At 40.4% G+C, this 17,470-nt stretch overlaps 1 protein-coding gene across 1 annotated transcript in view; it reads right to left on the reverse strand.

Annotated features, from left to right (window-relative positions):
* The window catches only part of COG5 (component of oligomeric golgi complex 5), a 457,324-nt gene that overhangs the window by 180,912 nt on the left and 258,942 nt on the right, over nt 1-17,470 (reverse strand). The window lies entirely within an intron of this gene.

Consider the following 17,470-nt stretch of genomic DNA (forward strand, 5'->3'; position numbering starts at 1 on the left):
GAAGAGAGATGAGGTGGTGTGGGAGAGAGAGGTGGGTCTGTGGGAGAGGGAGGGAGAGAGAAAGCGGTGGGGGTGTGGGCAAGAAAGAGGTGGGGCTGTGGGAGAGATAGATGTGGGAGTGAGGGAGAGAGGTAGGGGTGTGGGAGAGAGAGAGGTGGGGTGTGGGAGAGAGAGAGAGGTGGGGTGGTGGGAGAGAGAGAGGTGGGGGTGTGGGAGAGAGAGAGGTGGGGATGTGGAAGAGAGAGGTGGGGATGTGGAAGAGAGAGGTGGGGATGTGGAAGAGAGAGGTTGGGGTGTGTGAGAGAGGTGGGGGTGTGGGAGAGAGAGAGGTGGGGGTGTGGGGGTATGGGAGAGAGGTGGGGGGGTGGGGGTATGGGAGAGAGGTGGGGGTGTGGAAGAGAGATGGGGTGATGTGGGAGAGAGGTTGGGGTATGGGAGAGAGGTTGGGGTGTGGGAGAGAGGTTGGGGTGTGGGAGAGAGGTGGGGGTGTGGGAGAGAGGTGGGGGTGTGGGAGAGAGGTGGGGGTGTGGGAGAGAGGTGAGGGTGTGGGAGAGAGAGAGGTGGGGATGTGGAAGAGAGATGGGGTGATGTGGGAGAGAGGTTGAGGTGTGGGAGAGAGGTGGGGGTGTGGGAGAGAGAGTTTAGGTGGTGTTGAAGAGAAAGATGAGGTGGTGTGGGAGAGAGAGGTTGGGGCCTGGGAGAGAGAGAGAGCTGATTAGATATTTTTGGGAGAAAACCACCATGTCGGATATTACATAAATAGACTTATTACAAGCATTATATTCATAATTGTATGCAAGTGAGAGGAACAGCCATGGACACCAGATCTTTACCAAGCTATGCCAACATTTTGATGGGCACATGGGAAGGCCAATTTATTTAGTTTGGTGCAAACCTGGTGCTCTGGTATCGCTACATCGATGACGTACTGATGATGTGGCGGGTTGGTTGGGGACATGAGACATCTCTGATTGGATTCATGGAATATTTGAACAGCAAGGATTTGAATTTGATATTCACCAACAAAACCCAGCAAGGTGCAAATAACACTTTATACTTAGAACTATATATTGAAGATGGAGTTATTAAAACAAAAACATTTAATAAACCAGTAGATTATAGTAATTATATAATGGCCACGAGTAATCATTATCATAAATGGTAACATAATATTCCTTTTGGAGAAGTAGGATGGATTAAACGAAATTGCACTAAGACACAAGTGTTTGAACAACAAGCAAGGTACTGTATAATGAAGACATTTGAATATTAAAAACTATAATTCTGAAACTACCGTATTCAAACAGTTTGAAATAAGGTAAAGAAAGACCTTATCAAATATGAAAAAATAAATTAAAAGAATGACAGTAGATTTACAAGTGATGATAAATATTCCGTTTATAACACAGTATAATGACATGGCCCCTAAAATAAAGTAAATTAAAGTAATAAACAAACATTGGCAGATCTTACAAAAGGACCCCAAATTTACAAACGATTCTACCGGCGAAATCAAAAATTATTTTCACTAAAGCCTAGACATTAAAGCAAAAGTTAGTATCGAGTTGTATGAAGAGATTGAATTCACAGACATAGAAGATATTTTAAACCAATTTTTTTTTAAATGCTTACAATGTAAAGCCTGTAATTTGAATATACACGATTCCAAACAATGCAAGTGCTTTTTTTTTATACACACCCTAATCAAGAATATGAGATTAAGGACTCTATAAAAACTGTGGCACTGACTATATCCATGTCCGTTTAACAAAGAATATGTAGGTAGAACAACATATAGTATATAGAAATTAAAGCTGGCAGGACATTTAAAAAAAAATACAAATTAGTTTTCAACAGCATAGCTTATCAAGACAATTCAAGAAAGCCCATTCACAAGATCCAACAGCTCTCTGCTATATAGGTATTGAGAAACTTACAGTAAATCCAAGCCGTTTTTATCTTCATTTTTTAAATACAGGAATGAAGCAGGGGGTCTCCGGAGCTGAACCACGTTAATTTCAGCTCTGGGGACCACCTGCTTCTGGAGGTTCTTACCTCTGTAGGGGGTGCCGGTAGCCACTCAATGGTTCCTATATAGCTGCTTTTCAACTCTCCCAGCATGTCAATAGGAAGCTGTGAGTAATCAGGTGCGGCTTCCTATTGGCCCATGTGACAAAGAAGCTGAAAACCACAGGAGACACCGGCAACCCCTTCGGATGTAAGTATCTTCGGAAGCAGGGGTTCCCCAGAGCAGAAATTAATGAGGTTCAGCTCCGGAGACACCCTGCATCCTGTATAAAAAAAAATTACAAAAAAAACCCCAGCTTGGATTGCTCTTTTAAGAGACGTTGGAGAGGAGGTAATAGTCTTTGGAAGATCTCACACAGGGGACCTTCTGGATCCATACTCTGAAAACATTAACACCTTGTGGGCTAAACGTAGATATATATTTGGGGGTATTTTTTAAGGGTATAATGCATACTCAAGAAACTTTCATTGTCATATTTACAAGCTACTATCTTTGATACTGGAAAGTATGATCTTTGTTCCATGTTTTCCTCTTATTTTTTGCCGTTTTAATTTTTGTCTCTGTATTTTAGTAGAGGTATTAATTGATATATTACTCGTTTTGATACCTTAGTTACATGTTATTACTTCGTATATTAATATTGTTAGATTTATCCAATATATTTTATACGGTTGTATAGATTTGTACATTTTGTACTCAATTCCCTTTGTGCATATATGTGCTTTTATAGTGCACTTAGTCTACCATTTCTATTAGACACGAGAGCGAGACTTTTGCTGTTTTTTCATCTCTCTATAAATCATTGATACTATGTATGTATATTTGGTTATTTTATTGTTGTTAGTCTTGTGGGATACAGTTGCAGCAGTTTTGTTATATTGTTACATTTGTCTTTGACTACTGTACCCTAAAATTGATACATTTACTTAGATTATTAAGTGATGGTTAGTACTTTACTATTTAGATCTGCATAAAAAATACTTGGCGTATTAATTGCCATTTTTCTGTAATATGACTCATGGTTGATGCCCTGTCATGGGCGATTTATATAGTTGTAGATATTATATTATAGTTAATATTTATTTTTTTAAATTTAGTATTGGAGTAGTTAATTGATGTGGGTATATATATTGTGAGGGAAAGTGGACCCCAATCGTCACCCCCGAGGAAGCTGTATGAGTGAAACGCGTGGGGTTAAAGCAGAGAGTATCCGGCCAGAGCAGCAACAGAGGACGCGCTGGACGAGACTCCAAGTGATGTCATCAGATCGAGGCGGCATTGTGAGTCCATGAGGATTTGGCATCTGGGGAGACGCTCCTAAAATCACATGCCATGTGTACTGGGCTGTGCTCCCATGAAAAAGCGTTTCTGAGGTTCCCTGAAGACAAAAGGCCAATACTCACCCACAGAGAAAATAAGATTATATTAGGATGCTTTGACTCAAGTGGTAAATATGTGAGTGCACCACCTAGGCTGGATGATGGATCTGATTGATGTATTTGATATACTACACCATAGTTCAGGCATACCCCGCTTTAAGTACACTCACTTTAAGTACACTCGCGAGTAAGTACATATCGCCCAATAGGCAAACTCCAGCTCACGCATGCGCCTGTCATCACGTCCTGAACAGCAATACCGGCTCCCTACCTGTACCAAAGCTGTGCGCAAGCAGGAAGACTATAGAGCCTGTTACAAATGCGTTATTTACATCAGTTATGCACGTATATAACGATTGCAGTACAGTACCTGCATCGATAAGTGGGAAAAGGTAGTGCTTCACTTTAAGTACATTTTCGCTTTACATACATGCTCCGGTCCCATTGCGTACGTTAATGCGGGGTATGCCTGTAGTCTGTTCTTGTCTTTCTCTCTCTCTCTATTATTTTGCGCTACGGTCATCTGGAACTTTGTCTATTGTACTTTTCAACTTGGTGTGGCGGGTGATGATCTTGCAGCAGCAGCAGCAGTAAAAGGGAATGTCATTATTTTTATTACATTTTATGATTGATTGCATATCTTTATTTAATCTCATCTTTTGTGCGCTTTCTATTCTTTGTCACTAATTTATAAATTGTAGTACAAAAATCTCAGTTTTAGTTAAAGGAGCGATTCATGCGTTTTTTTAAATTATTATTTTTTTTAAACATAGGTAGGAACCAGGGGGTCTCTGGACGTGAACCCCATTCGTTTCAGCTCTGGAAACCCCCTGCTTCCTGAGAAACTTACCTCCGAAGGGGGTACCAGTATCTCTGCAAAGTTTAAAGCTCCCGTGCCACACTGATGTTATGCTTCCTATTGGCCGGGAGGAAGCAAGAGCTTTGAAATACTGCCGTTACATGATAAAAAATATAGGTAGTAGATAGCACTCAATTTGAGTAAATGCAAAAATGGTGAAACCCAAATGAGAAGTAATTGGTAAGTAAAGGGAACAAGGAGGCCGGCAGAGAGCTTGTAAGGGAGTTAGAGAGGTCTCACGCCTCCCCCAGCATTTAATTTAAATGCCTTGGGGAAGAGTGCGGGGCCTCTGCAACCGCCCGCACACCCTCCCTCCCCCAGAAAGATCTTACGTACCCCTGCTTTAAGACACAGAGAGACTTCAAATATTGTGCTTTGTCAGGGAGAGACGTGGTTGAAACAACATGGAGAAGAAGTGTGCTGAACTCCCTGATCCTGCTGGAGAAGTGTAGTTTGAATCTATTACACAAGTTAGGTGCCTTGCAAGACAGTGGCATTGAAGCAAGACAAAGTGCCAAGGGGCCACCTGACAATCTTCTCCTCCTCCTCCTCTCCCTATTCCCCTAATGGCTCTGCTCCAGCAATTTACAGTCTGCAGAAGATGCCATTGGCAGGGAGGTAAAGATGAACGAAAAGGAGTGATATATATATATATATATATATATATTTTTTTTAACACTTTACTTAACACTGACACATCATATGATTCTTTATGGCTCTGAGGTGCATTCAATCAATGTCTGCATTTTCCTGACTCCTTCTCACGCTTATCTTGGGTAATACTTTTGTTCCTTTACGGCGCAATTCAGCCTGAATTTGAAGAGAACATTTGCACATCTACTACATTTCATACTTTTTGTGTGAACCTTTAAATTACAAAGTTAAAATGACCAGCGCTAGAGGGCACAGTAGAGAATCCAACTCGAATGACTACATACACTGATAGAATATCTCTTGGCAAATACACTGCATATTCAAAAACAGGTTGGGTTGTAGCTGAAGAGCAGAGAGTCTGATTTTTTTTTTTTTTTAACCAGCAGCAATATAATTAAATCAAACTCTCAGAATGTGATTCGCTGATTACCAGGGAAGATTTTTAACTCATCTGTCATATGCAGATGCTTTCTGTTAAATGCTTGATATATATTTTGCAGCTCACCTAAATAGATTATTACAGAACCTGTTAACTATCAACAGACATCAATGGCAACCACAAATGGAATTACAAATCTGGTTTGGCACAGAAAACTGCACTTAACAAAATAATATCACCACTGGATGGAAAGGACATATCAGGTCCTTTTTGTTCTCTTCTCTTATCCATACTATGTTGAACAAAAAGAAACAACAATTGTTATCTAAACGGAGGAATATTTTCTCAGTGCTATACAGGCATACCCCGGTGTAAGTAAACTCACTTTAAGTACACTCGCGAGTAAGGACATATCGCCCAATAGGCAAATGGCAGCTCACGCATGCGCCTATCAGCACGTCCAGAACAGCAATACCGGCTCCCTACCCGTACCAAAGCTGTGCGCAAGCGGGGAGACTATAGAGCCTGTTACAAATGTGTTATTTACATCAGTTATGTACGTATTTGACGATTGCAGTACAGTACATGCATCAATACGTGTAAAAAAGTTAGTGCTTCACTTTAACTATATTTTCGCTTTACATACATGCTCTGGTCCCATTGCGTAAGTTACTGCGGGGTATGCCTGTATGTCTTTTAAAGGCGCGCCTAAGCATTTGCTAACAAGTATGGGCATATTAGGGGAACTTTACCAGTATTTATTGAAGGAAAATGGCAAAGCTCTAATTAGAGCATCTCTAATAACTATTTAATGCGCATTCTTCTTGACTGTTCATTTATCTCACAAGCATAAAATAAACAAGTAAATGCTGCGTTTATTGTGGGGAGTTAAGTGCATTTTTGTACCACAAAAATACATTTCTTCATTTTACACAAGACATTTAACACATTCCTTTTGACTTTTCCTTAAACTTAGAACAAAAAAAACTTATTTGCAGAAAAAAAATATTCCTTTTTGCAGTCACTGAATGCATCTACTGTATAGTTTGTTTCAATTTCAAGAGCATCACATTTGAGCTGCTCTAAAGAGAAACGAGTAAGGCGAGGATTTAGCAACGTAGTAAGACCCCTAATGGCAATCCTCCAACATAATATTGCAAAAATCCCTGCAAATCCTCTTATCCTCAGGCTGTCAAAATGATATTCATATAATCCCACTGCCTCTACAGACAGTCAGCGAACATGACAGCAGTGCAATAGTTGGCGACGACACGAGGGTCCAAGCACTGTACCAGAAAGTCTATATGGGATATATAGACATATATGGGATGTATAGGACGAGAGAGGAAAGGGTGGAAAGCTGGAAATCCTCAATGCTAGAAATCATTAAAATGACTGTCGATTATTACTTTACCTGGAAAGCAGTTTGTAGAGATTTCCTTTAATCGACGAAACACTACATTTTGCCAAAGAGCTTCTCAATCTTTAAACATTCCCAGCCAACGTGTATTTGCCCCTTATTTATTTTACATTAACATTCTCAAAAAATAGTAATTCACTTGACATTCAACCAATAAAGTATGTAATTAGGAAGCTGAAGATAAACAAGCAACTTGTGAACATAAAATACATTTCAAATACAGTCCGTGCTTTGCAATGCGTTGATAGCCCCTCTTGTACTGGGGGAGGCGGGGTTCATTTGAATTAGAGTTCAATCACAATACCTTAAGGTCCATATACAATTCATACCCTTAAGAGCCAAGGAAGGGTAGGTGGCCGTGTCGGTCTTTCTTTCATGTAGTAACAAAGGAGGGAGAGGGTGGTATGATATATTTTATTGGGCCGACAAGTACAGTAGTTGTTATGTTACAAGCTTTCGATGCTCTCACGGTAACCCGATGAAGGACTCCAAATAAAGGTCCAAATAAAGATATCATATCACCCTCTCCCTCCTTTGTTTATACCCATAAGAGGGAAAGGACTAAAATACATAGTGATTAAAGCAGGAATCCCACCCATTTTGGTCATTTATCTTCTACAGAATTCTGGGGGTCTGGGCCGTGCTATTTCTGGCTCCAGAGACTCCCTGTTTCCTGAGATACTGTTTTAGTTGCCAGATGACTTCCTGGATTTTCAAAGATGCTGCCCACAGTCATCCAATAGGAAGCTGCCACATCCTCCATTGCGGCATCCAACCAGTTTGCGAGACCTGCGGAATCTGGTGGGCATTTTGATATCCTGAACGGAAGCTTTAACACTGGCAACTACAACTGTATCTCCGTACCTAGGGGTTCTCCATAGTTACAATAGCACGGTTCAGCTCGGTGAGGACTGCCTGGTTCCAATTGTTAAAAAAAAATGAAACGAGTAGATTGAATTGCTGCTTTAAGTTGAAAATAAAAATAAATATAGTTAATGTCCTCATATGAGCTTTAGGATTAAAACCTTAGCTAAACCGATTACCATCAGTGACACTGAGCTTTGTCTCCAAGAGAAGAAAAACCATTGAAACTGCTGAATCTATTCATTTGAGACCATGTTTGATTATTTTAACTTCTCTATTTTATGCAGTGGTCTCCGTGCAGCTTAATGAGCGTTGTCACAGTTTTATGAATTAAAAGACACATTAAGCACAACCAAAAGCTAGAAAACAGCAGAACGTTAAACCATTTAAAAGTAAAAGCCTTAAAACTGCTTTAATCAGCAATCCACACTGCTCACATTTTGTTTTCTTTCTAACTTATTATTATTGTTTATTTCTGAAGCACCAACGTATTCTACAGCACGGTACAATGCGGGTGCAGACTTATTATATGTAACGGTATTTCCCCCACCCAATCGCAGATAGGGGCCATTACAGGGTGTATGGTGCATATACCTGCTGGCAGTAGGAGGGCTGAATCATCCGCCGACGGTAGTGGGGGCACAGGAACAGGCTTCTGGGGTTCATACCCCACATATTTACTTAGCAGTGCAGTGCCTTCATGTAGAGAAAAAAGGGGGAGCACAGGTTGAAGAATTTGGGGTATGTATGGTATCTAAATAGATATTGGTGGGTGTGCTTGAAAGATATATAAAATCACTTACACGGCCTTGTGTAAATGCTCTCACAGCAAGGTTTCGTTGCGGTTTTCTTGTCTTTATGTTCCCTTGGTTGGTTTCTTTCTTCTTTTCAGGACTTGATTTTCTTCCTGGATTTCTTCAGCAGTCCTCAACTCCCAGTGAGGATGTCCCCCTCGGAGTGAACAGATTTAAAAACAATTGTTAGAGGAAAATACAGACGGTATTTTATGATATCCAATGCTTTAAACCCCCAAAAATATACAAAAGCAGCAAATGCTGCAAGCACTCACACGGGCAAGTGTGAGTGCAATCCTAGGGGAAGGTATCTTTTTATCTGATGAGGTCTTCACACAAGGTGACCTGTAAGGGTAATGAAGGTCTGGTATATAATAATAGATACAGATTAAATGATACTCACACGGCCTTGTGTGAGTAAATACACATCAAGGTGTCTTTAACTTGGATATTTTCTTTCTTCTTTTCAGGTCTTAATCTTCTTCCTGGTTTTCGTCAGCAGTCCTCAGCTCCCAGTGAAGATGTCCCCCTCGGAGTGAACAGATTTAAAAACAATTGTTAGAGGAAAAATATAGACGGGATTCTGTGATACCCAATTGATAAAACCCAAGCAAATATACAAAAGCAGCAAATGCTGCAAACACTCACACGGGCAAGTGTGAGTGCAATCCTAGGGGAAGGTATCTTTTTATCTGATGGTATCTTTACACATGGTGACCTGTAAGGGTAATGGTGGTCTGGTATACAGTAATAGGTATAGATTAAATAATACTCACACGGCCTTGTGTGAGTAAATACACATCAAGGTGTCTTTAACTCCTTTGAAGTAATGGTGGTGCTAGATTCCAAGTGGGAAAGTGTAAGCAGATGGCCCCTCCTTGGTGTAGATGTGAATTAGAACAATGTCACGGTTCTAGTAGGCTACAAGTAATTTTTATTGTTAAAACTCTAAAAACAAAACAAATATAAAAATACAATGAAAATGCATAAAAAGAAATAAAGAAAACAGCCCGTCGGTTAGTAGCTAACTACTAAGCCTGAGGAAGACCAGAAAGGGTCGAAACGCGTTGCTCTCACCACTAAACAATTTTGATCCAACACAGCCACCGTCAAGGAGTGGATCAGAGAGGAAGCAGCACTATATCCGGACGCGGAGCAAGTTAGCTGCGTGCCACGAGATCCACGAGTCACATCCTACCGACGGGCTGTTTTCTTTATTTCTTTTTATGCATTTTCATTGTATTTTTATATTTGTTTTGTTTTTAGAGTTTTAACAATAAAAATTACTTGTAGCCTACTAGAACCGTGACATTGTTCTAATTCACATCTACACCAAGGAGGGGCCATCTGCTTACACTTTCCCACTTGGAATCTAGCACCACCATTACTTCAAAGGAGTTAAAGACACCTTGATGTGTATTTACTCACACAAGGCCGTGTGAGTATTATTTAATCTATACCTATTACTGTATACCAGACCACCATTACCCTTACAGGTCACCATGTGTAAAGATACCATCAGATAAAAAGATACCTTCCCCTAGGATTGCACTCACACTTGCCCGTGTGAGTGTTTGCAGCATTTGCTGCTTTTGTATATTTGCTTGGGTTTTATCAATTGGGTATCACAGAATCCCGTCTATATTTTTCCTCTAACAATTGTTTTTAAATCTGTTCACTCCGAGGGGGACATCCTCACTGGGAGCTGAGGACTGCTGAAGAAAACCAGGAAGAAGATTAAGACCTGAAAAGAAGAAAGAAAATATCCAAGTTAAAGACACCTTGATGTGTATTTACTCACACAAGGCCGTGTGAGTATCATTTAATCTGTATCTATTATTATATACCAGACCTTCATTACCCTTACAGGTCACCTTGTGTGAAGACCTCATCAGATAAAAAGATACCTTCCCCTAGGATTGCACTCACACTTGCCCGTGTGAGTGCTTGCAGCATTTGCTGCTTTTGTATATTTTTGGGGGTTTAAAGCATTGGATATCATAAAATACCGTCTGTATTTTCCTCTAACAATTGTTTTTAAATCTGTTCACTCCGAGGGGGACATCCTCACTGGGAGTTGAGGACTGCTGAAGAAATCCAGGAAGAAAATCAAGTCCTGAAAAGAAGAAAGAAACCAACCAAGGGAACATAAAGACAAGAAAACCGCAACGAAACCTTGCTGTGAGAGCATTTACACAAGGCCGTGTAAGTGATTTTATATATCTTTCAAGTACACCCACCAATATCTATTTAGATACCATACATACCCCAAATTCTTCAACCTGTGCTCCCCCTTTTTTCTCTATATCCCTATACAAATAAGAATCCTGGATAAGGATTCTATTGGGGTCAGAGCCATAGGACGAGAAGACGAACCTGAGGGGACCTTTGTTTATAAGGTTGTAACACTCATTGCTATATTTCCCCTGTTTTAGAATTTCACCAGGGAGCGCCCGGGTTTATCCTTGTTCCAGTGCCTCCATGTGCCATGAACTCCAGGAACTGAAGGTGATCGTCCACGGTAGAACTTATTACCTCTCCCCCCCCAGTAAGGTCACGCACCAGGCAGGAGGTATATTGCAAAACAGCAACCGGTTAATTACTACACTTCTGCAGTAACAGTTACACAGCAGTCTTCTGCCGGATACAGTCTGTCAGCATTCAATGGATAATGGTCCCTGGACCGCCACTACAGGCAAAGGGCACCCGCAGCCGTCCTAGCTCTTCCCCACCTCCCTAGCAGTGGCAGAGGTATTGGTCCACACTCACTCTCCCCAGAGGGAAGAGCACATGGGAAGGCCCCAATCTCAGGCTCCCAATTGTGTGACCTGCCTTCCTCAGAGGGAAGGAACAACACCTAACTTTAGGGCGGTCCTGCCCTTAAGTACAGCCAGAAGGCGGGCACCCCATTGTCCCAACTACAACAGGATGTACCAACCCCTGCTGTCACTCAAGTACAGTACCAAAGGTGAAGGGGAAAACCCCATGATGACTACTGGTAACCCTGTGAATACCAGGGTTTACTGCCAGCCCATTGGGTAGAATAGTAGACAAATATATTATATAAGCAGAATGACATACCTAATAAGGACAAACAAGCGCAAACTGATACAAAGGGGTAATGAGGCCCATGCTTGTGAGAGTTTACAATCTAGAGGGCATAAGGGGCAAGGTTGAAACAAGGTCATGTGGCTGCTCATTGTGGGTCGGAGTTTGCCTCAGGGTTGGGTATGGTCCAATCACATAGCTGATTCCAGTAAGGTATGCGGGTGAGAATGTTAGGGGGTGTTAGCTTCGAATTTGGTCCAGCCGTACAGCAAGTCCCAATAGGTTTTTTTTTGGGGGGGGGGAGGTTGGGAGGGAGGGGGTTGCTAATCCCTGGTCTCCCAACAACCAGGTGTCCCCCTGGTCTCCAGGCATCCCCATGCTCCCCAAACATCCGGGCATCCCCATGGTCCCCAAACATCCAGGCATCCTGATCACAGAACTGTTTTATCTAACAGGCAAGTATTGGCCAGAAAATGGCTACAGGGTCACGCGCTCAATCTGTGGCCAACAAAAAGATGCAACGTTGTCGGGAGCCGACATAGCGACTCTCCATTCGTGACTCCACAAAATGGTTTATAGGTTTTTTGTGTGTCAAAACCGGCATAAAATAATTACAAATCTTACAGGAAATACGGGGTTCCCGGAGGTCGCGGGACCAAGGGTGAGCTCTAAGGAACCTCCAGTTCTGGTCACTTAAAAAAGGGGATGATTGCCACTTTCCACTTTAAATACTTATAAATAACAACCCATTCATTAGATTGTAAGCTCTTCAGAGCAGGGACTCCTTTTCCTAAATGTTACTTTTATGTCTGAAACACTTATTCCCATGGTCTGTTATTTGTATTATTTGTTATATATATGATTGTCACGTGTATTACTGCTGTGAAGTGCTATGTACATTAATGGCGCTATATAAATAATGACATACATAATTATATGTAGTTTGCCACCACAAGCAGTTTCTAGTGTGACAACTGTCATCCACTAGCCTCAAAGAGTGACGAACGTGCGCGCGCATCGCGTAGCATCCTGTCTGATCCGGGCCTAAGACCTTGTGGGTTGAAAGGGCAGCAAGGGTGGACAATGCTGCAGCTTCAACTTCAGCTTCCAGGTTCAGTTCTATGTAATCCAACAGGAAAAATAAGTGCACTCCGAAAACATAACCGTAAGAAAAAAAAGAATGAGTGAAAACAGAGAGAGCCCCAAAAACCACCAACACATGCTCTTTTAATATAGTAATATTCCAAGTTTTAATAAAGGATTTTCTCTGTATAACATACCCAGAATTGTGGATTCTTAAATACATAATCTCAATGTGACATTCCTATATTCTAAAAAAAAAAAAACAAAGACTCTAGAAACAGAACGTTTGGAATAAAAAAAACTGGGGGTTGAGGGGAAAGCCTCAGCAATAGAAGGGTAGCATAAAGGAGGGAGTTAAAACTAGAGGTATTTTTTTTATCATCTCACTTTATCACTGTCTAAAGACCAAGAAAAACTGTTAACTAAGGGATTGTCCTTCACACCCACAGGTAATCCTAGCGGGTTTCAGCTTTTTATTGATCTTAAGAAACTCACTAGAAATGTAACTTTAAACAGATACTTTCTGAAAAATCGATAGTAAGAGAAATGTGGATTGTTTTCCATATGATCCCCCAGGCACGCTCTATGAGTTTAAAGCTCCAACTCATTTAAAACCAAAATCAGGGGGGAGTTATATACTGTAGTTGCATTCTAGAACTTGGTCAAAAGAGATTGACAATTTATGCAGTTGGATATATGTAAGATAAATTTAACAAAAAATGAAACAGTTCTATTTGTCAATTTAGTAAGAAATTAAATTATTATTATAAAACAAGCAGACAAGAGGAGTGGGGGGGAGGGGGTTGTTTTACTACCGTAAACAAAGAGAATTATGTGAAAGAGGCACAAAGACTCCAGAGTGATGAATCCTCGTATAGAAAACTAAAAAAGGACCCCACTGGAGATTTTAAGTTAATTTAAAATGTTGCCAGATAAAGCCTCATTGAATGAAACATTTAGTAAAAAGGAATATGATTTTCTATTTGATATACAGTACATTCACAAATTCCCAGCTTCTATTATCTACTTAAGATTAAAAAAAACCTTGGTACATCAGCCAGGTAGACCCATTATCTCGGGGATAAAATCCATTTTATTGGATGTTTCAGAATATGTAGATACATTTTTGCAAAAATATGTGGTTAATTTAAAATCTTATGTCAGAAACTCTACCTCGATTCTCAATATGGTAGCATAACATGAAATAGCGACTTTATATGGGGGACCTATGATGTGCTTTATAGATGTATTGAATATATTAGGGGAATAGAGGCAGTAAAGATCTTTTAAGATATGGATCTATCTCTGGATGATTCTCGTAAGGCTTTTGTCGTAAATAGTAAAAGTTTTATTCTACATAACCATTATTTAAAGTTTTCGGATACATTTAATTTGCAGGTGCGAGGGACAGCTATGGGAGCAAAGTTTACCCCCAGTTACACCAACTTGTCTGTGGGTAACTGAGAGGTGAACTGTATTTGTAATAATAACCATATTATCACCTGGAAAAGGGTTATACATGAGGTTTTAATAATATGTCAGGGAGACCAAGAATGTTGAGATCGTTTTATGGAGGTCGTACATTTAAATTATTTTAATATTCATTTTACTTCTAATGTTGATATTTGTAGAATTTTTTTTAACCTAACACCCAAAAGACCACAACATTAGTACTGTACAAGACCCTTTGCAAAAAAAGAGGTTGATTGTAATAGTTATTTACATGAACAGAGGAATCATAACAAAAGGATGGATGGAACATTCTACAATAAACCAACTGCAAAGAATTCAGAGAAATTGCAGTCAATTTTTTAGGAACAAGCAGAAAATATAAAAAGACGCATCATAAAAAGGCAATACGCTCCCAACCTTGTAGATGATGCACTAAATAAATTGGAACATATTGAGTGATCCTATACCCTACATCACTTAACCTCCCAAACCAAACGTGGTTACCTCCCATCATCATTAAATTGGTTAATTTTCCTGTGGTAGATGTTCCATATATGCAGATAAGGATAAAACGTTCAGATAAAATTAAAATAAATAAATAAATAAATGATATTCTGCTCTCTATAGGGAATTTTATAAATTGTACTACTGCATATGTTGTGTATATATTGGAGTGACCTTGTGTTCTCCAATATATCGAAAGAACAAAAAGCATGCTTAAAAACAGAATCCAGGAACATGTAAAGAATATCTGCCAGGGGTTCCCAATGCACACCGAATCCGGACACTTGAAAACACCACAACCAAAATACTAAAGGTTTTAAAATAAAGGGAAACGAGCATGTCCTTATTGTTGGTAGAGGTGGCAATACAGGCAGTCCTCGGTTATCCAACGGAATCCGTTCTGGAAGTAGCGTTGGATACTGGAACCGTTGCAAAGTGAGTCCCATGTTAATCAGTGGCGGTGAGCGTTGGATAACGCATTCAGGCGTCGAAAAATGGCCCATAGGGTTGCATTGTACAGTGTTGGATATGCCATTCGTTGTGAAGTGAAACGTTGGATAGCGAGGATCATCTTTAGACTCTTGATGCTTTCAAAACAGGAAATGTCTTGGATCTACTGTATACCCTCATTACTATGTGTCCAAATGGCCTCAATGAGGATATAGATTTGGTGCCTTTTATAGTTGAATAGATTTATAACAACTTTCAAGCAAGTCTATTGCCACACTGTCTTTGCTCCTTCTGACTGTATTTTAACAATGTCTTTGTATTCTTCATCATATCTTGGATCTCCTACTGTCTCTCTTAAGCCTCTCGGCTTCTTTTTTTTTCTATATACATATATTTTTAAGGAGATATAAATTCCTTTTTTTTTTTTTAAAGGTTTTTGCAAGAATTCATTCAGAATCTTCCTAATTTTGTTGTTAACCAACTAGTTCTCTCCTTTGTCACAGAGAATAGATGTCTGTATTTGGCGTTAATAAAGAATTATGTAAATTTCTTCAGAGAAGAGTACATGTGTTCATATTATTTTTATGAATTCTGGGGGATTTACTCTATACAGTATACTGTATGTAATATTTTTTTCTCATACACCATAACATTTAATAGGTACTGTATCTATTTTATTAGAATATGTATTCATTTTTAGTTTCAGATTTTTGCTTATGGATTGCGTCCTCGCTATATCCTGGTGTCTTTTTTTTAAGTGAAACTTCTTTAGTGGCACCTACTAAATTCCCCTTGGACAAATCTCCTTCGTGGTGATGAAGTGTGTAATGGAAGTGACGGGTTCCTTCCCTGTGCATGTGCAGAAGCGTCAGTCAACGCGCGCATGCGAAGAAGCATCGGCCAGTACATGCGCAAAGACGGCCGTCTCCCCAAGAACATATGCAGTGGCGGCCGATGCCACCAGCGCATTCAGAGGCGACAGACCCCACCAGTGCATGCGCTAAGGAGGCAGTCGCCACCAACACATGCGCAGAGCCAGGGAAAAAGAGAGACATACACACACACACCATAGCCTTACTCAGAAGCCTCAGCTCGTTCCCTCAACACAGAGACTATACAATAATATACACAATTTCACTGCCGAGCGTGTGCTCGGCACACACTTTTTTTCCATCACAGTAGCTGCTACTACCATCTAAATGTTACCTAGGCGTGACATTTGACGCCTCCATTTACATTCATGGCAAAAATGTGTTGTTTCTTCCTCCGTAACATTGCCAAGGCCCAACCAGCCTCTGTCAATCTACTGAAAGCCCTTATCTTCTTCCATCTGGATTATTGTAATATTCTGCTAACCGGCTCCCTGGCTCACAATGTACTCCTTTGCAATCTATCCAACATTCTGCTGCTAGAATAATTTCAATTTCTACCAGAACAGTCTTTGTTCATCTCCTACTTAAATTCCTCTCCTGGCTTCCCAACACGTTTCGAATTACCTACCATATTCTCCTCCTTACCTTCAAGGATCTCCATTCATCTGCTCCTCCCTACATATCAGCTTTGAACTTTGATCATGTCCCTGCTCGCCCCTTGCACTCTGCTCATAACCATCTCCTTTCCACCCCTTTCCCTCTACTGCTCCCTCATCGCCCCTTAAATATAGAACCTCCCTCCCACTCGGTATACGATAAACACATTCTCTTCACCCTCCTTTAAGTCACACCTTAAAACTCACCTCTCACATAAAGCATTTCAATGGTCTAGAAACATGGCTACTGTCCCACACTCTGTCGCTCCTACCAACCATTGTGGCCAAGCACTGCCATCTACTGCACTTATTCCCTCACATGTTGTCTCTGTAAGTCTCCCAATAAACCACTTAGATTGTAAGCTCTCTGCAGCACGGACTTCCTTTCCTAGTGGCTGATTTTTTGTTGTTGCACTTATTGTATTAGAAACCCCTGCATTGTCTCTTTTGTAAAGTGCACAGTATACTATTGGTGCTATAAACAGTGACGAGAAAAAGTTTGTAAACCCCTTAGGTTTTTCACATATTTCAAACCTAATTATCTTAAAGGTAGTAGCCGCTAAGGTAATGACTGGATTAACCCTTCCGGTAGGTCTAACCACCGACCCTGGGACAACTTCCCCCTTCCAGCCCCAACAAACCAGGTATGGTAATCACTGTATAAAACGATTTTAATGTCGGAGTCCTTCGAATGCAACCTATTTGGACAGGGACTCGCTTCTCACAAGGTCTATTTTGTATAGTTGAAGCATTTTTCCTATTTAAAATAGTCTAAGATTTCATCACGGTTTAATAAACACATACACTACTTATTCTTATCACAAGATTCTCCAGTGAACTCAAGGCACGTGAAAAAGCGGTTGTATGCACTTAAAATCACAGTGCAAAAAGGAACACTCTGTATTGCTGTGGGAAGCAGGGTTTTTTTTTATTGTTGTGTTTGAATGCTGAGTCACGGATAAGTTAACAGATGGTGAGCAGTGAAACTGAAAAATAAATAAATACAGGGAGCATAAAATAAAAGGGT

The sequence above is a fragment of the Ascaphus truei genome, chromosome 5 (assembly GCF_040206685.1).
Source record: "Ascaphus truei isolate aAscTru1 chromosome 5, aAscTru1.hap1, whole genome shotgun sequence".
NCBI lineage: Eukaryota > Metazoa > Chordata > Amphibia > Anura > Ascaphidae > Ascaphus > Ascaphus truei.